The sequence below is a fragment of the Tupaia chinensis genome, unplaced genomic scaffold (assembly GCF_000334495.1).
Source record: "Tupaia chinensis unplaced genomic scaffold, TupChi_1.0 Scaffold000027_1, whole genome shotgun sequence".
NCBI lineage: Eukaryota > Metazoa > Chordata > Mammalia > Scandentia > Tupaiidae > Tupaia > Tupaia belangeri.
In genome coordinates, this window is record NW_006159457.1 from 441,603 (window position 1) to 467,954 (window position 26,352).

General features: G+C 37.2%; 1 pseudogene; it reads left to right on the forward strand.

Moving 5' to 3' along the window:
• The first annotated feature begins 22,941 nt into the window (after positions 1-22,941).
• The window catches only part of LOC102474574 (cytoplasmic dynein 1 light intermediate chain 1 pseudogene), a 127,249-nt pseudogene continuing 123,838 nt past the window's right edge, over positions 22,942-26,352 (forward strand).

Below are 26,352 nucleotides of genomic sequence, written 5' to 3' on the forward strand. Positions count from 1 at the left end.
AAATAAAATTAAATAAAATGATTCTTAAAAAGAGAAAAAACATAGTTTGCTGTATCTTTAAATCTGTAGTGGTTGTCTGATTTAGTTTTAGATTTCTCCTTTATCCTTAGCCCCAAATTGATGTAGAATTAACTATGTTCTATGCCCAAAGATCCATACTTTTAAAAAATGTTGATCACTAATTTTTATTTTTTGTCTCTTTATTGGGAATGAAGGCAAGAGCATTGATATGTAATCTTCTTTTTCTGGAAAGATCTTTCAGCCTAAATAATATGCTGAAAGAAAGAGTATTAAACAAGTAATTACACACTGTGTGATCAGGAAAACAGTAGAGAACTCAAACGTTTCCTCTGGGAGAGAGCTCTAAGCCATGTAAACTTGCCTCTCAGAAGAACACAATAGTTTTGTACACTGTAAAGATGTACAGTGATTTAATGTACATTTTAAAAATATAAGAAAATCTTTAATAATGATGAAGTTTATCCAACAAAAATATGGGCTTTAGTGTGTATTAAAATAGAAATAATTATAAATTATTAATATAATGATAAAACTATTGTGAGAGTAAGACAGATTTTGCTTGATTAAAATTATATTCAAACAGTAAAAAAAGAACATGATGGGGACCAGCAGGTGGCGTGGTGGGTAAGGTGCTGGACACACTCCCACATGGCTGACCATGGGTCGAGTCCCAGACCTGGCGACTTTCTCTCTCTCTCTCTGTCTCTCTCTGGTCAAATTAAAATAAATGAATGAATAAATAAAATAAAATAATTAAAAATAAGAGAACATGATGAACTCTAGTGTACTATTTGAGAACAGAGTGCTGCTGAATTCTCAGAAAATTTTGGAAAAAAGAAAAATTATTAATAATTCTTGCTATTAAAAAAGGATGAAAATAAATCAAATTACATGACTATAGTAAATTTAATTTTAAGACTAGCTCCATGTGGCACCAGCAATTAGCGTAATGGCTATGTCACTAGACTCCCACGTAGTTGACCACCGTTTGTGTCCCGGACCTGGTGGCTTAAAACTCACGCCAGGCACGTATGCGTGTGTGCCCAATATCCCAAGAGGAGAATGGTGGAGAAGAGATTGTGGTGTGGCCATCCCCCTTGGGGGGTGATTTCTCGCTTTCTGTCTCTCTGTCTCTCTCTCTCTCTGTCTGTCGAGCGTACGCGCCTTATAGCAAAAACCTCTTAAAAAAAAAAAAAGACTACCTCCATGACTTGGTGGTTAAGGCTTGAAGACTTTGAAAACATGCCAGGCACATGTGCTTGTGTGCCCAAGTCCCAAGTGGAAGGAGAAATGAGTGTGTGATTATCATCTGACTATTCCCCATGAGAGGGGCTTTCTGCTCACCCTCTCTCTCTCTGTCCCTCTCTGGTGAGCTCATGCTCATCAAAAAATAAAATAAGAGTGTAGACTCATATTTAGCTTGCTATGTGTGCAAATGGTTATGTATAGATGGAGGTATGTCTATATATGTAGGTTAGTACATACATATAATTATTTACTCTATCAGTTCAGGGGCCAAAAAAATAACACTATGTTAACAATAAACATATCAATTCCCTATATCTTTGTTTCTAATGTCATTTTTCAGGAAAAAGAACCTGGGAAATGCAAGAAAATGGCTGATTCTGGGACTGAGACAAGATAAACACAAGAAAAGTCTAAAACATCTTATAGTAGCAGAAAGTAAGGAAGTAGTCAACAAATTAAATCAACAAACACAAAAGGACACATTGATAGAGATATGTCAAAGGGACACAAGAACCTGTTTAAATGCTCCAAATAGTTAAAGATGGAAAAGTTTGGACAAATCAAGAAGTGTTAGAGTCTACTCTAAAGTATAAACTACATACACTATGTGTGTATCCTAATGTACACACACACATAATCACGATCACTGTACATATACATGGATGAGTAAATTACTAAGCGCAGGAGAAGAGACATGCAGAAGAAAACCGAATAATTTATGTAGGTGTTCTGCTCTAGAGAAATGAGAGCATGGCACTCTTTTTTTTTTTTTTTTTTGGAGAGGTTTTCGCTACAGGGCGTGTGCACTTTCCAGACAGACAGAGAGAGACATAGAGACAGAAAGCGAGAAATCACCCCTTCCGGGGGGATGGTCATGCCGCAATCCCTACTCCTCCATTTTCCTCCCGGGATCTTGGGCACACATGCACACGCGCCCAGAGTGAGTTTTAAGCCACTGGGTCTGGGACGCGAACCGTGGTCGACTATGTGGGAGTCAAGCGACATAGCCATTACGCTAACTGCTGGTTCCCAACACTCATTCTTTAAATGTGGACAGCACATGGCCACTTCATTCCAAAGATTATCTTATGGCAAGAGTGGAAAAGACTAACTTTACAGGGGATAAACCTGACACGGACTACTTTAGTCAGGTTATAAAGGCTAATCCTGACCATTACAATCATGTTTCTAGCATTTACACTTACTATGGTGCCTGGAGAAGAGCATTCACAAGCAAACCTTCCCTCCCTGAAACCCGTCTAATCTTTGAATAAAATATCAGATATATTCCAATAGAGATATAATCCTACAAAATACCTGACAACTACCCTCAAATCTATTGCAGTCATCAAAAATGAGGAAAGTCTGAGAAGTCTAAAAATCCGAGAGAAACCTAAGACGACTTGACAATGACGTATAATGTGGTATTACAGATGGCGTCTTGAAACATAATGATGACATAAGGGAGTCTGAGTAAACCGTGAACACTAGTTAATAATAATGTATCAGTATTAGTTACCAATTATAGTGTGGGCCCAGCAGGTGATGTAGTGGTGAAGGTGTTGGACTCCCACATGGTCCACTGAAGTTTGAGTCCTGGACCTGATGACTTGAAACTCATGCTAAGGGTGTGTGTGTGTGTGTGTGTGTGTGTGCATGTGCCCAAAATTCATAAAGAAGAATGAAAAAGAAGGGATTGCAGCGTGGCCATCCCTCTTGGGGGGTGATTTCTCACTTTCTCTCTGTCTCTCTCTGCTTCTCTAGCGAGTGCATGCACCTTATAGCAAAAATCTTGCAAACAAAAACACTAATGTAAAGTATGTGTAGAACTTTCTGTACTATCTTCTTACTTATCTTGTAAACTTAAAAATGTTCTAAAAAATAGTCTACCATGAGTGAATTCAAAAGATATAGAACATATGACCAGAACAAAGTAATGAGCAGTAGACTAGGGAACTGGCAATGTTCTTTCATGGTGCTTTAGAATAAACTCTGAGCTATTGCCACATCAAGAAGGTTCAATAACTTTTAGTAGATTGGCTGATTGATTGAATGAGAAAAACATTGCATGCTACTTCTAGTTCTCCATTAAAATCCCTTGAAAGATTTCAATTATTGTTGAAAGTTTTCTATTTTGCCTGTATTTGACCTGAGAATCCTTCCTCAATTCTTTCCTGGATTTCTCAGTATGGGAATGGAGTTTGGCCTTGTTCAACTATGTAGTTTGGTTCTCTAGATTTTTGAAACTCTTGACAGTAATGGATGGGCCCTTCTTGGTTGCTACCCTTAAGTGTGCAATAAGAACAAATAAAAAATGTGGCTGGCCCATGTCTAGAACTTGGGAAGATGGGGGTTGAAACGAAATATGAAGTAAATATTAGCCATATAAAATAATTAGTTTTAAAACTGAAAATGTTGCATTGAATTATAAAAGGTGTTTTGCACGCAAGGTACAAGATACTATGGCAGATTTCTAATGCTTCTTTGCTAAAGTTGCGGGTGGGGTAGAGAAAAAAAAATGCCAAACAGACAGCACTCAGCTTCTGATCCCTGGGCATAGGTAAACTGCCTACCTGTGAGCTGTCCTTTAGTAACACACACCTCTCTAGGTTTGTCTGTCCCACCCCTGCAGTAAAACTTTTCCTGTCCAGTTTGTTTACATTGTAATCCTCTCTTTCCAATGTGACGCCTTATTTCTTTTATCTGTCTCTATAACATTCACCAGTCTTACCTATTGTATTTGTATAGCTTTTATCTGTCACTACAAGTAGAGTGTAAGCCCTGTACAGTCAAGGTTTGTATGGCCTTCAGGTTTTTTTTTTTTTTTCAGTGTTATAGTTCTATAAACTAGTTATTGGTATATACAAGATACTCCAAATATATACTTTCAATAGATGTAATTTTCTAGCCATTTCTTCTCCTCTGAGGCTTTACTGAGAGTGAGGGAAGTGACATAGAATACTTTCAGTAGTCTGTTTCCCTGCTGGCATACTTCACCCATGCATTTAACTGATGCTCCAGCCATCCTTGCCTGGTCCATGCAGGTCATCAGTACACCATTCAATATTTAAACAGAGGCTCTAAGGGAATCATTAAATTCTAGTATAGATATATCTTATATAATTTCATTATAAACATTGTTAGACCAACAGATACACTATTTCTGAGTGATACTGATACTACTAACATCTTTCAGAAGAATAGCCATAGAAATCTGTTTAGAGATTACATTGAAGAATACACTGCTGTTAGAAAATCTTTTACTTTTTTATATATAAGCTTCTATTAAGCTTTTTAATTGCCTGAGGGAATGTGTGTTCACCAGAGAGAAACAGAGAGAGAGCTAGAGACAGAGAGACTGGATGTGGTCAGGCTGCAACCCCTTCTTCACTATCCAGCAGCATGTGCCCAAAGTGTTTTTCCTGGGGTTGAGAGATTCAAACCATATTCAGCCATGTGGGCTCTGGCACTTTGTGCATAGAGCTTAATCACTGTGCTACAAGACTGATCCCAATGTTTTATTTTTAAATAAGAAAAATATTTGTGCATAATATATATTAATAATATATATATATATATACACTTTTAAAAAATAAAATTAGAGCCAGCAGGTAGTGTGGAGTTTAGATGCTAGATCCCACAAGGCCAACTACACAGTTAAGAGTCCCTGACCAAGCTGCTTAAAAATCACTCCAGGCACATGTACATGCCTACCCAGGATCTCAAAGAAAAATGGAGAAGATGGAATTACAGTGTGGCCATTCTTCCTGGGAAGAGATTTGCCATTTTCTCTTTCTCTCCCTCCCAGCTCTCTCTCTGGCAAGCATATGCGCTCTATAGCAAAAACCACTTCCACACCTGCGAAGGACGTTAACTTATCTATTACAGGAAAGGAAACTACACAATGCTATAGCAGGTCTGTTGGGTAGAGAAAAGAGAAAAAGATTTCTTTAACAATTGTGAACATGATAGGTTTTGCAAATATTATTTTCTGATTTTTATTTAGATGAAATAATCATTTTTACAAATGTGTATATATATTTTATATATGTATATATATGTAAAAGCAGGTTTTTTTTATAGATATATACATACGCACATAAACAGATATACACACATTTATAAAATGTGTGTGTGTATAAAACAGGCATATGTATAATATAACAGTATGATAATCTCATCTAAATAAAAATCAGAAAACAATATTTTCATATATATATATATATATATATACACTATATATATGCACACATTTGTACAATGTATGTATATTTCTACACATCCCAGGGTTAGAACGAAGGTTACAATTTCTTCTGGATTAGGCAGGGTATACAAAGCATGATCAAATCCGTGGCTTTTACTGTACTGAATCACTGGAAAAGAGAAGAGTTTGAATTTTTAGTACACCCAGTTCTATCATCTAACCTATTTTTAGATGAAAGAGATACTCATTTAACTTATAATGTATACAAATAATATGCCCCTAAAAAAAAGAGATCAGTATTATTATATAGAAAAGACAATTCTCCCCAAGATTAAGGTCACATGACTTAATTGAGCTTTCCCATCTTTTATTTCTTTTGTTGTAAAACTCACGTTCAATGTTCTCTCTGCAAATCTTATCTAAATTTTATACATCACCTAGAAAACACATAGATAAATGGTATCAGGGAGTGTTATGACAGCTAAAAATGTCCCGTAGGGAGGATAGGGAAGTATTCAAATTGCCAGAGTCACAGCATTAACTCTCAACTTGTGATTTCCTTTTTGGTGTTAATAGGGTGGAAGGATAAAATGTTTAACTATGGAAGAAGGAAAAAGTAAGGCGGTAACTGTAAACAGAAAGCAAGGTCAGATGACACATGCCACAGAAGCCAAGCTAGGAGGAGCATTCCACCACACATTAGGAGATACGAGTTAAGGGAGCACCGACAGAGGGGCCTGTCTCACATCCCTGAGCTCTGCCATCATGGTGTCCTGAACATTGTCACCAACTCACCCCCTGGTCATTTACTCATTCACTTACAGAAAATGAGTTTAATTATTGTTGAGTATATCTGTATCTAAAATTATACCAGGCATTAAGAGTGCAAAACACACACACACACAACACAACAAAAAACTTCAACCAACCAGACCAGTGAACAAAAATCATTTAAAAAAAACACAGAGCTCAGGATCAGTAGATGGTGTAGGGATTACATATCTGGACTTCCATACGGCCAAACTTGGTTCAAGTCCAAGACCTAGTGGCTTGAAAATTATGCCGGGTGTATGGGGGTGGGTGCCCAAGATCCCAAGAGGATAATGGAGGAGAAGGGATTGTGGTGTGGCCATCCTCCTTCTGTGTGTGGGGGGTGCTTTCTTACTTCCTATCACACTGTCTCTGTATCTCTCTTCATGAGTGCATACTCCCTAAGGCCAAAACCTTTAAAAACATCAACAACAAAACACTGATCATTGTCTCACAAGGGAGCATGTTTTCCTCTGGTAGTCCAAGTAAAAGCAAGGTAGAAGCCAAGGGGTACTTTGTAAACTTCATTTCATTTTGTTTGCATTGCATTTTTATAATGTTTATCTCATCACCAACTATTCTTTTCCTTTTATTTTTTTCTACACAGAAAAAGCTAAAAATTTATGAAAGAGTTAAACTACTGATTCCCATTTCATTAATCTTCTATGATAGTAGATAATAAGTCTGTGGAAATCACTATGCAAAGTTTATCTTCTTTTTCTTCTTGTTCCTTTTTACTCTTCATTAAAAATGTTTTTATAATGTAACTAAATATAGGTAAAAACGCTTTATTGTAAAGCTAGATGGGGTTGTGTTCCAAGGAAAGTCAAGGAGACAGGAATGGTGGCAGGAGGTGGGGGCAAAAGACATAACAAGACAATACTATCTTGGGCAAGGATCATCAATAAAGCCCTTGGACACTTGTGTTTCATCCATGACTTTAGTATTCTGGGACTGGAAGAAGATTGTGAAACACACACACACACAGAAAGAGAGAGAGAGAGAGAGAGAGAGTTGAAAAGAGTAAGCTAGGGTCACTGAATGGTAAGGGCCCTCCATAAGCCAAATGCTTTATTTAAAGTATTTTATTTTATCCTTTAAATATTGAACAACAGCATTAAAACTATTTTTAAATTATTTAACAAAACTGTAGTAAATTCTTCAAACAGTACAATGATAAGTGATGGAAGTGGTATTCAAGCCCAACTCTGACCTCTCACAAAACTTTGTTAAGCTTATAATCAATCCTGCTTGTGTTCAGAATGATGTACATGAGGACCCTCCAGCACTTACATAGTTCTGTGCATGTGTGCTTGGGCTCGCCACTTGTTTGCTGGATGGTGACACACAAATCTGGGCACTCTTGTTGTGTTTTTCCAACACAGAACGGGAAGGGTCTCTACCATGCACAATAAAAAGAGTAAACAATATGCAGATTTTGTCATGTTTGAACCTTGACTGGAGCACCATAGGCTTGGGCATCTTCAATAAAGTACAAGAATAATATATGACCGCTGCTCAGAGGCTCCCAAATCTTAGGCATCCTCCAATGCTCAGGTAGTGATTCCTTCTGTAAACACTTCAAATATATCATCTCTCCTTTTCCCCTCTGATGGAATACATTGAACTCCATAGAAGCCATATCTGTATTAGGCACACATTTATTAACAAATGAATTGTTATTCTTTTACATTTGTTTTTCCTTGTAAAGACCGGAGACTCTAGGAAAAGATCTCTGTCTTCTCATAAGATTTGCCAAGTGATACTTCTATGGAGTAATAATTCTGCCATTCCTAGAAGAGTTTTTCAGTGTGTCTTGGAGAAAATGTCAGGATGAATATACTAAACTGCACTACACGGAAAGACCTTATCTTATTACTAAATTGTGGTAAAAAGGGAAGGTCACTGTATTTATCCTATGTCCAGTCTAGCAAAATAAAAACAAATGGTCAATTTTATGACTATTATAATTTTCATTTTAATTTATGACATCCAATTGTTTAATGGTATATTAACAGTCACTTGGATTTGATTCATACTTCTGACAGCACTTCACTATGTAGATTTGAGTAAAACATTTAATTCCTCTGAGCTATAGTTTTCTGTGGCTGAAACATGAGTAAAAATACTACTTAAAGCAACAGATAGAAAATAGCTGAGATAGTGCTTGGAGGAAAGAAATTATAAGGAAGTAAATAATTATTATTTTTATACTTCTAAAACCAAATAATAGTGTCTGGTGCACAAAGAAATAAAGTACAATTCTGTGAGAATTGAATGACAGTAAATTTATTGTAGCAAAATACACAAAGTTTAAGTATTAAAGTAAATTTCAACTCTCTTGTTTTTCCTTTTTTTTTTTTTAGATGTTTTTGCTTTATGGCATGTGTGCTTGCCAGAGAGAGAGAGAGAGAGAAAGAGAGAGAGAGAGAGAGAGAGAGAGAGAGAGACAGAGACAGAGAGAGGAAAAGTGAGAAATCACCTTGCAGGAGGTATGGCCACACCACAATCCCTTTTCTTCCATTCTCCTCTTGGGATCTTGGGCATGCACATGCATGCACCTGGCATGAATTTCAAGCCACCTGATCAGGACTTGAATCACGGTTGGCCATGAGGGAGTCCAGCGATATAATTGCTATGCCATCTGCCTCCTTCAGCCCTGTTTTTATCTCCAATCCAGGATCTCATAACCTATGCAAAATCCATGTGCAAGTTCCTCTTGATAAAGAGACTATGAACAAAAATGACAAGTCAATAAATCCACTGAAATTTTGTGAGATTATTTTATAGAGCAATGTAGTGTCTTGCTCAAAAATCAAAGCAGGTAGACTACAAAATAATGTGGCAAATGGAGTGCATGTTTAAATCAAGGACCCAGAGGTCCTTTTCATCTCCATACCCCAACACCAGTCTGATGGAATCTGCTCTCCACCCTCATGTTATCTACTCTACCTTCTTTCACGTGGGTTGAGGGAAAGGTATTAAGCAAGAAAAATAGCGGGAGTCATACTGTGCACATCTTAGGTCTTCATCAATAAATTAGTTAAAGATTCATAGAAGCAATTTCGAGCCATAGGGAAACCAAGAGAGCAGAGGGAGCAATAAACCTACTTGAATTTAATGAGGGCCCTTGGGTTGATATTAGGAGCAAGTCGGGTCTTTCTGCAAAGATGAATCTCATCCAACAGGTTACACGGGTGTTAATGCTATTCGGCAGTAGTTTGGGAGTTCTAATAATCCCAGGACTAAGGAAAGAAGATGGATGCTAATAATCCATGCAATGGATGATAATTAGGAATGTGTAATAGCAGCAACTTTTATACCTCTAGTTCTTTCTACCCACAAATATTTGCATAAAATAGTCTTAGGGAAATACCTGTAGTTAACTTAAGTCCAAAGGTCAGAAAAATAGGAACTGTTTATAAAACACATGAACATATCTTACTGAAATATTAACACATATACATATAGCAAAACAGACAAAAATATATGTAATGAAAAATCTATCTTCCATAACAGTGTCATAAAATTACACAAAAGATTTTCTTGTATATTACATATACGTTACATGGATACATACATTGATAAGTACAGATAGTTGGTTTTAAAAGGTAGTGATTATAAATATAAGATTTAGCTTTCGTCTACTTTGCATCCTATTACATGGATATATCAAAATCTACTTATCATGGGACCAGCAGTTAGCATAATAGCCATGTTGCTGGACTCCGATGTAGTCAACCATGGTTCGTATCCCGGACCCGGTGGCTTAAAACTCATGCCGGGCACATGTGCGTGTGTGCCCAAGATCCTGAGAGGAAATAGAGGAAAAGGGATTGCGGCATGGCCATCCCCCCTGGGGGGTGATTTCTCGTTTTCTATCTCTCTGGTGAGTGCATGCGCCATATAGCAAAAACCTCTCTCTCAAAAAAAAAAAAAAAATCTACTTACTAGGTTCCCACCTGGCACATATTTGGGTGTTGTTCATTATTTTCTTTTCGTCAACTGTATTGGCTCCTCTCTCGGATTTTCTCATCTTTCTTGTTCTTTGAATGAGATGACTTTAACACTCTCTAAAGGACAGTATACGCCTTAGAGTCTAGTGATGTGATAAAACCTAAGTACCTAAGTAATATCAGAATTAATGCTAAAGTTTGTTTTTGAAGAGCATGTGTGGGAGTGTGTACAATTTACAAAACTGCGTTGTTCGAATATTAAGGCATAAATGGGAACTCTGCCTTAAAAATCTGCCCCAGAAACCAGAAGCTCTTTATAGCAGTTGTACATTCGATAGTGAACCAAATATTATTCATTTTAACAAGTGGTATTTCACTTATTCATTAGAAATGCTGAGAAAATATGAAAAGAATAGGGAGAGGAATCACCTAAAGTTCAGACAGACATTCTAGAAAGGGTTAATCTTCATCAAACAATGAATGTGAATACTGGAGAAAAATACAAAGGTATTTTAAAAAGAGAAGCTGTTTCCTTTTATTTGATTTATTTATTTAGGTTTTATTTATTTATTTTTTGCAGTAGGGCACGTGTGCGCTCTGGGAGAGAGAGAGAGAGAGAGAGAGAGAGAGAGAGAGAGAGAGAACACCCCCTGGGGGTAAGGCCATGCTGCAATCTCTTCTCCTTCATTCTACTCTCAGGACTTTGGCATGCATGCACAAACACTTGGCCTGATTTTCAAGTCGCCAGGTCTAGGACTCAAGCCATAAATGGCCATGTAGGAATCCAGCACTTCTAACCACCATGCCACCTGCTGGCCCTACTGTTTCCATTTTCAGAGCCTGACAGTGGGATGAGAAAATGATGTGCAAAGAAAATCAGATTAGCCTAAGGGATAGAGGATTTGTACTGGGTATATTGAGAATCCAAGCTGATTTTTATGGCTAGCTCAGTGGTACTCATGCTGTTTAAAATGACACCACGTGAGCTCCTCCTTCACTCACTAAAGCAGAAACGTTCCCAGACAGTTCCCAGGAACAGACTGAGTTACAATCACTGAGATTGATACTACTGCAGTTTACAGATGACATTGATAGATGTAAGGATCTAGAGGTGGGCGCTGGTACAGATCTAGAAAATGTTATACACTGTATTTTACTAGCACCTGAGGACATTGAGCCTGAAGCAGAAAATACTGGAGAGATATCTGTTAATGGCTATCACATACCTAGACAATGTTGTGGGTTTGGGAAGGGAGGATAAGGGTTACTCCTGAAAACTGAAGTCCGAGAAATGAAGTTCAAAGAGGCTATTATTTCTTGACCCCCACAAATTGGTCAAGATGTTGTCTATTTAGCAGAAGTTAACCATCATAAATGGAAGAAGAGCTGAACCATGGAATGCACATTAAAATTGCCTATTGAGTTTCTATTTTCAATTACATTTTCCATTGTCAAGTCTACTGTAAGTGCATAGAAAGTCCATCACAAAACCATATGTATCACTTATTACACAAGAGACTGGGAGGAAATTCCAAACACTTGCTTCTGTTTTTTTTTGTTTTTTTTTTTTAACCCGGTGTTTCTGATATTTTTTTGTGTATTTCTTATGAGCCTTTTATGTAATATTTAAAGACCTGTCTTAGAAAACAGCAACATAATCAAGCCAAACACTATTTTGATACACTTGATGAACTTAAATACATTTAATAGAAACCACCAAAAATCAGTTGATACCTCTGAGCAATAAAGATGAAATTACTTCTTAGGCCAAATCAAAACAAATATTTTATTGTGTTAAATACATGTAACATAAAATTTCCACTTTAACCATTTTTAAATGTACAAGTCAGTGACATTTAGTGCCTTCACAATGTTGTAAAGCCATATCATTATCTTGTTCCATTCTTCCTTCCCACACCCTTGGAAAATGCCAATCTGTTTGCTGTCTCTACTATAGCCCTCTCCTGGGTATGTCATGGATATGGATAGCCCTTAGTGTCTGGATTTTTTCACGTGGCATAATGTATTCAAGGCTGATCCATATTGTAACATGCATCACTACTTCATTTCTTTTTAGAGCTGAATAATATTTCACTGCATGTATATACTACATTTTATTTATCCATATATCACTTGATAGACATTTATTTAGTGGCAACTGTGAATAATGCTACTGTGAATCATGTTGCCATGAATACTCATACACACATTTTTGTTCAACTTCCAGATTTGGATTTCTTTGAGTAACTAGCTAGGGATAGAAGGACCATGTTATATGGTAATTAACCATTTGAGACACTGTCAAACTCTGTTCCTTAGTGACTACACCATTTAACTTACTACCAGCGATGTATGAATGTTCCAATTTCTTTCTTTTTATTCTTTTTTAACGTTTTTGACATAGGACGCATGGGCTCACTGGAGAGAGACACGGAGAGAGACAATGACTGATGATACAAGACTGATGGCCATGCCACAATCCCTTCTCCTCCTTTCTTCTCTTGGGATTTTGGGCATGTGTGCACATGTGCCAGGCATGATTTTCAAGCTGCCACACTCAGGATATGAACCATGGTTGAGTCCAGTGCTTTGAGCACCATGTCACCTACTGGCCTCAAGGTTTCCAACTTCTTTACATGCTTGTCAACATTGTTATTTTCCACTTTTTTTGTTTTGTTTTGTTTTAATTATGGCCATCCTAGTGGGGTGACTTGGTTTTGGTTTTGACCTGTGTTTTCTTAAGACTAATGATATTGAGCATCTTTTAGTATGCTTGTTGCCGTTGGTATATCTTCTTTTGATAAATATACATTCAAATTATTTGCCTATATTTTTTTAATTTTGGTGTTTTGCCTTTATTTATTTTTGAGACACCTTTCTTCTCTTGGGATTTTGGGCATGTGTGCACATGTGCCAGGCATGATTTTCAAGCTGCCACACTCAGGATATGAACCATGGTTGAGTCCAGTGCTTTGAGCACCATGTCACCTACTGGCCTCAAGGTTTCCAACTTCTTTACATGCTTGTCAACATTGTTATTTTCCACTTTTTTTGTTTTGTTTTGTTTTAATTATGGCCATCCTAGTGGGGTGACTTGGTTTTGGTTTTGACCTGTGTTTTCTTAAGACTAATGATATTGAGCATCTTTTAGTATGCTTGTTGCCGTTGGTATATCTTCTTTTGATAAATATACATTCAAATTATTTGCCTATATTTTTTTAATTTTGGTGTTTTGCCTTTATTTATTTTTGAGACATAATAGTTTTACATATATTCTAGATATTACACATTTATCAGATATATTGGTTTATAAATATTTTGTCCCATTCTGCAGACATTTTCACTCTACTTCTAGAATCCTTTGATGCAAAAAAATTCCAAATTTTGAAGAAGTCCAACATGTCATTTCTGCTTGTCTTTTTTTTTTTTTCCTTCTCGTTATTTTTCTTTTCTTTTTTGAGTAGACAAAGGATGAGTGCTTTAGAAAAACCAATTGCAAGGTCCAATCTTATAAAAATTTAGTCCTCAGGACCAGCAGTTGGCATAATGGCTATGTCGCTGGAATCCCATGTAGTTGACCTCAGTTCAAGTCCCGGACCCAGGGGCATAAACTCACACCGGGAGCATGTGCAAGCGTGTCCAAGATCCCAGGAGGAAAATGGAGGAGAAGGGATTGCAGCATGGCCATCCCCCCCGGGGGGGGGTGATTTCTCACTTTTTGTCTCTCTGTCTTTCTGGCGAGCGCAAGCATACTATAGCATAAAAACCTCTCTAAAAAAAAAGAAAAGAAAAAGATAGTCCTGCATTTTCTTACAAGAGTTTTATAACTTTAGTTCTTTTATATAAGTTTTTGTCCATTAAGAGTTCATTTCTGTATGTGATGTGAGATTAAGATTCAACTTCATTGTTTGCTGGTGGCTACTAGTTGTTTTCTTTGTCAAGGAAACAATTCCTTTCCCCATTGAATGGTCTTCATACTCTTGTCAAAAATCAATTTACCATCAGTGAACATTTTTATTTCTGAACTGTGTTCCATTCTGCAGATATATATTTTCATTTATGTGTTAGTGCTACACTATTATGATTACTAAAGCCTGATAATATTTTGATATTGGGACGCATGCATTTCTAACTTTGATTTTCTTTTTTATTGTAATTTTTTGATATTGAGAATTTCTTGCAATTACATATGAATTTTAGAATCAACTTTTAGATCATGGGAATTGTAATAGAGATTGAGATTCTCAAAATCAACTTGAAGAGTGCTGCCATCTTAATATTATCAAGTCTTACAGCCATAAACTCTTTCACTTATTTAGGTCTGCTTTAATTTCTGCCAGCAATGATTTACAGTTTTCAATCAGTGACTCATCTACTTTGCTGTTTAAATATAACAGTACTCCATGAATTTTACAGGAAGATGGAATTAATAGATGATTTTTTTTGGTGCAATTTTAAAATGCAAGGCTTTGCAAAGTTTCTTTGTTATAATATGAACCTTTTTTTTTTTAAGAGAAATGTTTGCTATTGCGCATTTGTGTTCGTTGGAAAAACACAGAAAGAGAGAGAGATAGAAAGACAGAAAGCGAGAAATCACCTCCTGGGGTGGATGGTCACACTGTAATCTCTTCTCCATTCTTTTTTTCTTGTCTTTTTTTTTGGGCGGGGGGGGAGAGGTTTTTGCTATAGGGTGCATACACTCGCCAGAAAGACAGAGAGAGACAAAGAGACATAAAAGTGAGAAATCACCCCACAGGGGGGATGGCCAGGCCGCAATCCTTTCTCCTCTAGGGATCTTGGGCTTGCACACACATGCACCCAGCATGAGTGTAAGCTACCAGGTCTGGGACTTGAACTGCAGTTGACTACATGGGAGTCTAGTGACATAGCCATTATACCAACTGCTGGTCCCTCCCTTCTCCATTTCCTTCTTGGAATTTTGTGCATGCATGTACACACGCCCAGAGTGAGTTTCAAGCCACTGGGTCTGGGACTCAAACTGTGGTCAATGATGTGAAAATCCATTGATGTAACCATTATACCATCTGTTGGGCCTGCAGCCCCATGAACTTTTAAAATATCCTGCTAATTTGTTTTTTTGAGAAATATTATAAAGTGTTATCTCTGCTATGCTATTCTTCATTGGATCAACACAGACCTTTAGCATTCTCCTAAAAAGTATCATAAAGTCAAACACTAAATATTCACACAAATTGTAGTTATCATTCCTTTCTTAAGCAAATCAGATTGTAGTTCAAATGCTCTGAGGGCAGGTTTTAAATTAAATTGTCTCAACAGCTTGCGTTACCTAAATATTACTTGCTTTTCTGAAGATCACTTTAGGAAGGCCATCTTAATAAAAATGCTCTCTTTGAAATCTTTTCACAGACAATCATATTTTCAAGATCAAAAAGAAAAGAATTCTATATTCCATATTCAAAATGTAGTAGTAAGGCCACTTATTTAAAGAATTGCACTGTCAGTGTTGGAACCCTGTGCAATGTTTTCATGATAGTACAGTTGCCCCAAATATCAATTTACTCATTAAGACCTTCTTGTTAAGTGTCCATGGCTAAGAGAGAGGCCAGCTGATTCATTCCTCTGGTTCAAAGGAGAAGTGTACCTACTATATGACTTCTCTCAGCAAAATCCTTCCAGATTCCCAACTCTACTACAGGTCTCCTGGATCTGAATCTAAATGAGTGATGCATTTTGAAGGATCACTTCAGGGTAAACCAGGGCAGTATCCAATTTTTGGACCACTGGTTTAAGCATAATCCCACGTACAAAATGCTTTTGTGATTGCATTTCAATAAATTAAATGCACTGGTTATTTTAACAGCAGATTTTTAACATTTGTTTAATATTTTAAGTAATATGAACATTTGATTGATTTTATAATACTGTCATCCTCTGATCCAGCTTGATGGCATGGATGTAAACCAGAATAAACCTCATATTTTCTTCACACTTCTCTGGTATTGGTTCATGGGGAACTCTAGGAAACCTCTTTTGTGGAGAGGATCTGCTTTCTGAGACAGCAAGATTTGTGACTTTTGGTTAGTACCTCTTCCTTTCCTGGTCAGCATCTCTTTTTCTGTTTCCATCTAGTACTTCCAAAACACACACAGCAGAACTGAGAGAGGAGCTGAGTGCCACGACTGTCAGAAGGTTTTAGGCTAAACAGAGTGACCAAAAGCAGAACTCATAGACAGAAGAGACTTAAGAGTAGCCATGTGCATATATTCCATTCCAATATATGAACTCTTCATATACTGGACCCAGCTAAGCATCGTGCACATTCATGTACGTATGCAATAAAATAAGTTTTCTAAAACTTTAGGATGCTTGGTGCTGAGGAGTGTTCAGTACAATGGCCCTTCATTTATTTTATATGTAACTATAAAATGGTACAGGTCTGAGCATTTTTCTCTTATAATCTTGAGAACAAATGCATACCTCATTTTTTCTCTGAAGTTAGAAGGTCAAAAAAATATGGATCTACCAGCACTCTTGGGGGAGTAATTTGTACTGAACACGTTTTCTGCATCAGGCTATGCTACGGATATTTCAAAAGTTAGCACAAATAAAGTATATCATGAGGTTTCTGAAAAAGAAAAACAAAAGGTTATATTATTTCTTGTTTTGTTTTTGTTTTGTTTAATTACCGAAGTGTGTTTGTGCTCACCAGAGAAAAACAGAGAGAGAGAAAGAGAGGGAGAACGCACTCCCTGGTGGAGCAAGACCCTTCTCAGAACCTTCACCTTCATTTCTCCATCATGTTGGGATTATGGGTATGCATGTGCATGTTTCTGGAGTGTTTTTCATGGCACCAAGGTAGGACTCATGTGGGATCTAGCTAAACTAACCTCTAGGCCATGAGGCTAGCCCATTTCTTATTAACTCACATAGTCATCTCATAGAAAAATCAGCTTTAGACAAGACCATTCTGAGACCATGAAACGCTGTGATAACTTGAGGCAACTTTATGATTTTGTCCAAGCACAGACAAACAAGGTTAAATATTCATTCTCAGCTAAAATGAGTAACGGCTGCATCTTCACCAATTATTTACTAGTAAAGTTGTATTCTCTTTCTAGTCTGCTAGGTCTATAGATTTATTGAGATACTCAATCACATTTCCTCTGTTTTCTGACACTATCCAATCTAGAGGTAGCTTCATTTTAAAAATCCTTCCCAAATCTCCTAAGCAAAGCCCAATTACCATAACACAGAAGTTCCCCACTTTTTTGGCACAAGGGACCAGTTTGGTAGAAGACAATTTTTTCAATCGACTGGGGATGTGGGGAATGGTTTCAAGATAATTCAAGCACATTACATTCATTGTGTACTTTATCTCTATTATTATTATTACGTTGTAATGCATAATGAACTAATTATACAATTCACCATAATGTAGTATTTGCAGCCACTTTCCAGCACTAGCATCACTACCTCAGCTCCACATCAGATCATCAGGCATTGGATTCTCCTAAGGAGCACGCAGCCTCTATTGCTTGCATCTGTAATTCACAACAGGGCTCATGCTCCTGTGAGAATCTCATGACTCTGCTAATATGACAGAGGTAGAGTACAGGTAGGAATGGGAGTAATAAGGAGTGACTATAAATACAGATGAAGCTTCATTTGCTCATCCCGCTGTTCACCTCCTGCTGTGTGGACTGGTTCCTAACAGGCCGTAGACCATAACCGTCTGGGGCCAGGGGTTGGGGACTTCTATAGTAGCAGATTCTTTCTTTTTTTTTTTAACTTTATTATATTTATTTTTTAATTCATGTTACTGATATATCCTACAGCTCTTCACGGTGTACTTTCTTAAACATCTTGGTCAACTACAGGTGTGTTTCTAGTAGTTTTGTCTGGAAGGCATTGACCATTCATATAATATCTTTTCAGATTCCTTTTCAGGCCATTCAGTGAGTTCAGGTAAATCAGATTTTATCAATAAATGAATTATGAAAAGTCAGGTTTGAGTATATTTTTGATTTTAGAATTCCAAATGAATATTTTATAATATTTTTGGAAATCACTTGGCAATATGTATCTAAAGCTTAAAATATATTCATATGCTGATTTAGTAATATCTAAAGGGGAAATCTCAAAATTAGATAATTTCTTACGGCAAAACTTATGACAGCTGAAACTCAGACATAAAAGTAAATATCTGAAACTACGATGGTGCATCTGTTAAAGGAACTATTATACAATAGAAAGTAATGTTTAAACTGAATGTAAATGATTAGAGGAAATGCTCATGATATAATTCTGAGTCCAAGCAAAAGATGCATAAGCACAATTTCATGGAAATTTACTAGATGAGGAAAATAGCCAATTTTCTTTATTCTTTTAATAGTTTCCTTCTGAACTATTATATTTTGAGATCTTTAAGAATATGAACTAATCTTTTAAAGGTATACACATTGTCTATTTTTGATAATCATTATGTTGGTTGTAATTTCTGTGAAGGTCACATAAAGGACTGAGTTTATTCATTCCTAATAGGCGGGTGGTATCAGAGATACAGTGAGGAAAACAGAAATGGAAAGCCTAAATACCAAAGAACCAGTTAGCATTGCAGAGATATAAATATATTGATACTTATCAGATGTGAAGGAAGGAGGAAGAGCTAGTTTTAGACATTTTTTAAAAAAACTTAACCTGCATAGCTTGCTTACTGAGGAGAGAGGGGGGCACGTCACCGGTCTTGCTTGCATTGGTCCAATTTGCTAAATCAATCAATCAAACGGATAGAATAATTTTCTATGCTTTCTCTTTTATTTACTTGTGAGCAAATGATTTTGACACGAGGAAAATGATTTTTTAAAAGAGAAGCTGTATTTACAAGGGCTAAATAATTCAACTTGTCAACAACACTTCTTCCAAAATATATTGGAAATAGAGAAATCCTTAGGCGATTTACGCTTTGGGGTGAGCATCTTTCTTTGGCATTTTATTCTCTGTAGTAATTCCATTAAAAGAGCACAATTTATTGCACATCTGTCTTTGCAGATTTTATCAATGCTGAAACCTTTTAAACTGAGAATGGGATTAAATAAACCCCATTTACCAATGTGGTAAAATATAATAGACATCCAGCCCATTAAATGGCCAGCTAAATCAATATATCCACTTGGCAGCAATTTCCAGAAGATAAGGTGAAACCCTCCTGTTCCGTTTGATAGATGAGTAAACTTAGAGGGAAGAATTTACAGTAGATTCAGCGTGTACCTTGAAGGAGTGTTCATTATTCTCAAATTACCTTCTCATGTCAGCAGATTTGTGGTTAGTAAACAGAGTGGCCATTGTCACTCCCCCTCCTATGTGGCTATAGCAGTTGCTTTGAAGTGAGTAACCCCTGTGGATGGCAGATGGGTGTTTGGATCTATTAACAAAAAGAGATTTCTGCTGCAATTAAACTATATCTATCATTTAAAAAAATATATTTATTAATTCCATGAGCGAGGGAGACAGAGAAAGAGAGAGAGGGATAGAGAGACACAGTACCTCTGACAAGGTCCCAATGCCGTAACGTGCCAGCTACATCTAGCCCCAGATCTTGGACACACATGTGCCTGGTGTATTTAGGAAGCTACCTAGATATAACTGAGCAAACTCTCAGAGTGTTGCATTTTACCTCTAAGCTACTCTCGGGTCTCAAGATATTTATAAATTTTAATTACATAAGACATACTGCTCGAAATCAGCTCACATAATATTACTGTTTACAGAAGGCATATAGGGCAGAATGGGAAGAAACTGAATGCTAAAGAAAGTATAAATAGCAATGTTAACTTATAATGTGCCTGGTGCTATGTGTATTATATGTTTATTTATTTAATGGAAATCAATGGAAGGAGGAAAGCTATTGTGTTTACAGTCTGCCAGAAGCTATTGTTGGCACTTTTAGACACAGTATTAGTTTGTCTAATGTTCACAAAAGTTCCCCAAGATAGATATAGTGGATGCAGAGACAGAGGAACAGAGCTAACTGGCTCCAAATCACAAATCACTGGGTGCTATAATAGACAGTTCCTGTGACCTTAGTTAAATTTCACTATAGCCCTGAGGTAGATATGACCTCCTTTTCCAGTGGAGGAGACTGAAGCCTGGAAAGCATGGGACAGTTGATGTGCCAAGTCATCAAATTACAAGGAAGCAGGAAGTGGACTTGAACTCAGATCTGAGTATCTACTTCTCAACAGAGAAGTGTTATACAGAAATTTCTTCATCGTGTGCAAGGCCTGAGCTTAGCATTGAAGGGTGAAAGCAAGCCTACTTTTAGCCAGCTACGTTGTGCCACTGCGGGTTCTCCTTGCATCTCAGTTCAACCACCTCTTAGCAATGTATTTAACCTTCTTGAGCATGAAAGAAGGACACTGAACATGAGTTTGGTACTCTTTAACCCGGAACTCTAAAGTAAAAACCAGGTTCTAAGTCAGAAAGAATTCCAAGAGTCCCGTGTGAAACTCTATGTTGACGGTTTACAGATTTGGACAATACCTTGGGAACTGTAGTCGACCAAGAGTAGACAGAGGAGGACAAAGCGTTGGAATTTAAGTTGTTTTTGAAAAGGATCAGCATTAGAGGAACAGCATTTCTATCTTTGAATGATGGGCTCTTTGAATATATTTAACTTGTTGGTTTACCATATATACATAAGCCTACAGGGATTGGCATGAACTCTGGTTTAATGACCATTTTGAAGACGAAGGTCTCCTTTTTCAGTGAGATTTGGCATGCAGTGTTATAAACTTCACTGTCTCCACATAAGCCAGGTATTTAGAGGGAAAGAATGGATTTTTAGGATAAAAGGCTTTTGAGCTAATCTTCCTTTATACAAATGTATCAAGTGTGGTCCATTTGGAGTCAATCATTCACTCCTGTGTCCTTGAAGAGCTGGGTTTAGCCCTATGTGGATAGCTTATTTATGGCTTTTGGTGAACTGTTTCTTACAACAGGCCCCAAGTGACATGTGTGTAAATATGACTTTAATCCCAGCCTGGGAAGAACTTTAGAGCTGTTGCTGTTGGCATCTTAATCTGATGTGCTGGTTTTGGAAAGGCCGCATGCATAATTTCCTAATTCCAAGGCAGCTTAGCAAAGACACCCTCCCTCCTTTCCTAATCAGAGGGTCACGGATGCTTAGTACTTATAAAAACATCTTCTCTTCACAACATGTGGGACTTCTTAAATGTTTTATAGTTGCATCTGTTTTCATGGCTTACCTTAGTATATGTGGGAAAAGAAGAGATTTTGCCTAATGTTAGTTATTGACTCATGTTTTTCTTCTGATTCTCAGTGATGAGTCTTCTTTGCTTTTCTCTGTTGGGCTCCAGGTCAATTTCCTTGTGCTCATAGCTACCTCCTAAAGCTTCTGGGCAATTTCTCCTTGAAAGAGGGCTGCTCTCTCCACACTCACAGCAGGGAGAAGACAGTGTGAGATATAGCTCATTTCCTTTTACTGCTCTGTGCAGGTTGTTCATCTAGGGCTTAGTTATACATGTTTAATTAGCCACAGTCTTCCTTAAAATAACAAACAACTTCAAGTCTAACATGAAGATCTCATAGCGCTTTGCTTCCACCTCCTTCTTTCCTTTTGTGTGCTGTCATTGACTTAACTTAGAGTTTTCCATATGCCTGTAAGTATATATAATATGTGGTTATTTCCTTTAGAGACTTACATTTTTCATTTATTGAAAATAAGAAGGAGCTGAATTTATATGTGCCATCATTTATGGCATTTCTAATATTCTTCATGTATGGGTTTATGTGTGTTCTTTTAAGTTTTTTATCTGATATTCTCGCTGTTTGAAAAATTCCCTTAATGTCATATATGGTCCAACCATATTGTCGAAGATTTTTTTCGTTTGAGAAAAGTCTTATTTTTCATTTTATAAAAGATATTTACACTAGATATAGTAGAATACTTAGTCAAAATAATAACATGTATGTTGATGTGCTTGATTGAGACAATATACAGTGTACTCTGGATGGAAAATCTCATTTTGTATGCTGTAATGATGTACAGTGACTGAATGTAAATAAAAAAAATTTGTCATCTTTCAGTACGTAAAGGAATTATACCATTGTTCAGCTTTTGCACCTTCTCATGAAAACTCTGATGTTGTTTTTTCCTCTGTATATAATGTCTTTTTATATCATTGTTCACTGCGTTCAAGATTTTTTTTTTCTATTTTTTATTTTAAAAGCCTATTTTATTTTTCTATGAGAGAGACAGAGGGAGGTGGAGAGAGGCTGAGGTAGGCATCCCCAATGGCATCCTTCCACCCCCATCTACCCCAGCTTCAGCCGGACTAGACTGTGGGCATAGGTGGGTACATCCCCAGTGCACTCAGGGAGGTCACAGAACACAAACTCAGAACCTTTTTCCATGTCCACTTGCATTACCCCTATGCCACTGCCTAGCCCTAAGATTTTCTCTTTATGTTTTATTTCAGCCATTTGAATCTGATATATTTTTCCCCTGTTTATTTACTGATCTGTCATTTATGCACTTATTTATTTGACATTTATCATGTTAAATTACCCCTCGGGTTCGTGGATCTGTGATTTGATGGGTTTGAATTTGATGCTATGGTTTGAATGTTTGTACTCCCTCCCCAAATTAATATGTTGAAATCCTAACCCCCAATTGATGCTGCTACTAGAAGTAATTAGATAATGGGGATTCTGCCGATGAATGGGATTAGTGTCCTTAAAAAAGATGCCCAAGGGAGCTCATCTATTCCTTCTCCATACGAGGACGAGGATGTCGTGAGAAGGTGTCATCGTGGACCAGGAAACGGGCCCTCACCTGACATGGAATCTGGAAGCAATTTGATACTGCATCCTCAGTCTTCAAAACAGTAAGAAATAAATTTCTGTTATTAATAGGCCACCCAGTTTATTGTATTTGCTGTAATAGCCTGAATGGACTAAAAGTACATTTCATTACATTTGGCATCAACTATCTCTTTAAAATATTTATTTCAACCTGCTCTCTCTCCATTCTCCATGTATCTCTCTGCTGGAATTCCCAGTTTATTTACACATGATGTCTAGTTTTTTCAGTAGAACCTTTAACATATTAGCCATGGTTATCATAAATTCCTGTCCAGATGTTTCAATGTCGATGGGCCATATCTCAATCTGGTTTGGGGGATTGATCTTTCTCTTACAGTCTGTTGTCTTAGTTTTTGTTTCCTCATGTATCTTATAAGTTTTGATTGAAAGTCAGAAACCTTGTGTAAGGACAGCAGGGCCTGGGGTGACTAATATTCATGACTGAAAATGGACACTTTTTTTTTTTTTGCTAGGGCTTTGTCGAGGGTGAGGTTAAGTCAATTAAGTCAAGTGTTGTGCTGGGTTTAGACTTTGTTTTCACTATTGTTACTCTTAGTGCACTACAAGCTTTGAAATCCACTAGTCTTCCGTTCCACTTAAAATCAAGGTCGACCATTTGTCAGAAGGTTTGCTTTAATACCTGCTCTACCTTTGACTTTAGGTTTTCGCCTTGTACCTTCTGCTCAGAGATGCTCTTGTCCCACCCACGGCAGTAGCCTGCTGTTGAGTGTTGCTTAGATACTTGCCAGTCAGGTGTGACTGGAACACCACATGCTCTAATGTCCAGTTCAGTCCGAGTCATAGGCAGCTGCTGTGTTCTGGGACCCTCTCACGGACCCTACCACTCCCCAACCAGCAGGGGACTTTGAATGGTCTAGGCTCAGGAGTTTCTTATTCATCCCCAGGAATGTGTTTTCACATTTGCCATTAGAATTAGAGGATGTTCTGCCCTTCCTTCAGCATCTCAAATATTTTGTTTTATATGAAAGATAGGAAGGCGGGATCCAGACTGCGTAATTTCCCACAGTGGTCTCTAATGCCCTCCCTCATGGTCTGTACCATGATTCAGGCACATTCTTGTCTGGTACTTTTCAAAAGCCATTTAGTTCTAGGGAGATGGGTCTGTGAGCAGGTGCAGATTTCTTCTGGGTTGACAGCCCCCAAGGTTCTACATTTTCTTGCAAGTCTACATTCACATTTTTTATTTTGTTTTATTTTTTGCTATAGAGTGAGGGAGACTGGGAGAAAGCACCTTTGCAATGGGGTCTGGTCATCCACAAAGCCTTGTCCTTCATTTTCTCCATCCTGTTTGGGTTGAGTCATGCATACACCTGGCATATTTTCTAAGCCACCAGGGCCAGGATTTCAACCATGGAGTTGACCATCTTCCCTTAATCACCAGGGAATGGGTTAGCCTTTCTACATTCAATTTTGAACGTTTCATTACTTTCGTTGAATTCTTTTATCCGTGTCAAGTAATACCAGAAAAGAGCCAAAGTGCTAAGCGTCTTGAATCTCTTTCGAAATCTGTCATATCTTAGATATTTGATTAGACATTTGTCTTGAGACTTAAGCTTTCTGTTGGGTTCAAAAAATAATATTTTCACATATTAACTGTAATTTCATTGTTGTAAAAGTCAAGTAACTCTTCGTATTGGTTTGCCCATCCTCATCAGAAAATGACACGTCATGCCTGCACATTATCTATCCCAGAAGGTCTTTTATTTTTAAATAATTATTTATTTTAATTTTTATTTATTCATTTATTTACTTTAATTTGACCAGAGAGAGACAGAGAGAGAGAGAGAGAGAAAGCAAGCCACCAGGTCTGGAATGAGATGGTAATTATTTAATTTGCAATAGGGCGTGTACACTTTCCAAGGTGTGCACATGTGCTAGAGAGAGAGAAAGCAGGAAAGCATCCTCCAGAGGAATTGCCATGCTACAATCCCTTCTCTTCCATGCTTTTGGGATTTTGGACATGCACACAAATGTGCCTGACATAACTCTCAAAACCACCAGGCCCAGGACTGAAACTGCTGTCAGCCATTTGGGATCCAACAACCCTAAACTCCATACTGCCTGCTGATCCAGATTTTTTTAGTTTATACCTAATGTTCTTTTCTGTTCCAGAATTCTATCCAAGATATATTACATGTAGTTGGGCAGGCACACACATGTGCCCAGTGTTCCTCAAGAGAGACTCTTGTTTAAGAAAAGATACAGAAATGTGTTTAACACAGGAAGAAAGGGGAAACAAAGACCATTAACTTGATGAAAGAATAGTTTATCATAGAGGGTTGAAATTCACTGATGATAAATTTATTGAAAATACTTTGTAATAAAAGGGATATATTTGGATTTTTAAAATGCAAAGTAAGGACTGTGAATAATTGGCACCTATTCTTAAAGGAAGTAGGAAACCACAATTCCATAAACATTTTAAGAAAACAATGTAGAAATTATTGATTGTGCAGGGTGTAAATGGTCTTACCTGATGGCAGGTTGTTAAAATCCTCCTGGTACCCCATGGTGGGGTTAATGTCCTCATTAAACACATGAAGCTATTTCTATCTAAAGCATTCCTTTATCTTCTTTGTCATCTTTTTATGAATTGTTGAAACCTGGGTGAAGAGATAATTCCCTAAAGTAATGCTGGGATATGCAATGTTGAATTTCATAAATAATCTTTTTTCTGGCAACCCAGCACAGAAGATTTCTTAAAAGATATAAACACTATTCTTGCATTTGATATAAACAAAACATTCATGAATTTTAAATATTCTCAATATGCCACTCACTTAATACTTTAAATAAATGGAGTGCTTCTCATAAAATACATTAAATCTTGAGAAAGGAAGAAAGGAGACATAGCCTCTTTTAAATGTATGTGTAATACTTAAATATCACACAGTACAGGCCCAGCTATGGTAGGATACCACTCCTTAGTTCTGGAACCATGTGGGAAGGCCCAGGGTTCAGATCCCAGGTTACCTTCAACATGCCAAGCATACTCATGGGTATATCCATGATCCCGGCTGGCCAGAGGGCTGGGAAGTATTGCAGTGTGCGACTCTGTTGGAGATATTTGTATGTGTCATTCTCTTTCCTGGAATTAATAAAGTTTGAAAAGCTCAAAACTTCTCTACTCTTTATTAAAAATAAGTAAATTAATATCACACAGTATAATTTGAGATGCAGCTGTTGATTACAGCTTTGATATCTCTCCTGAAGGAGCAGATGGTGTAG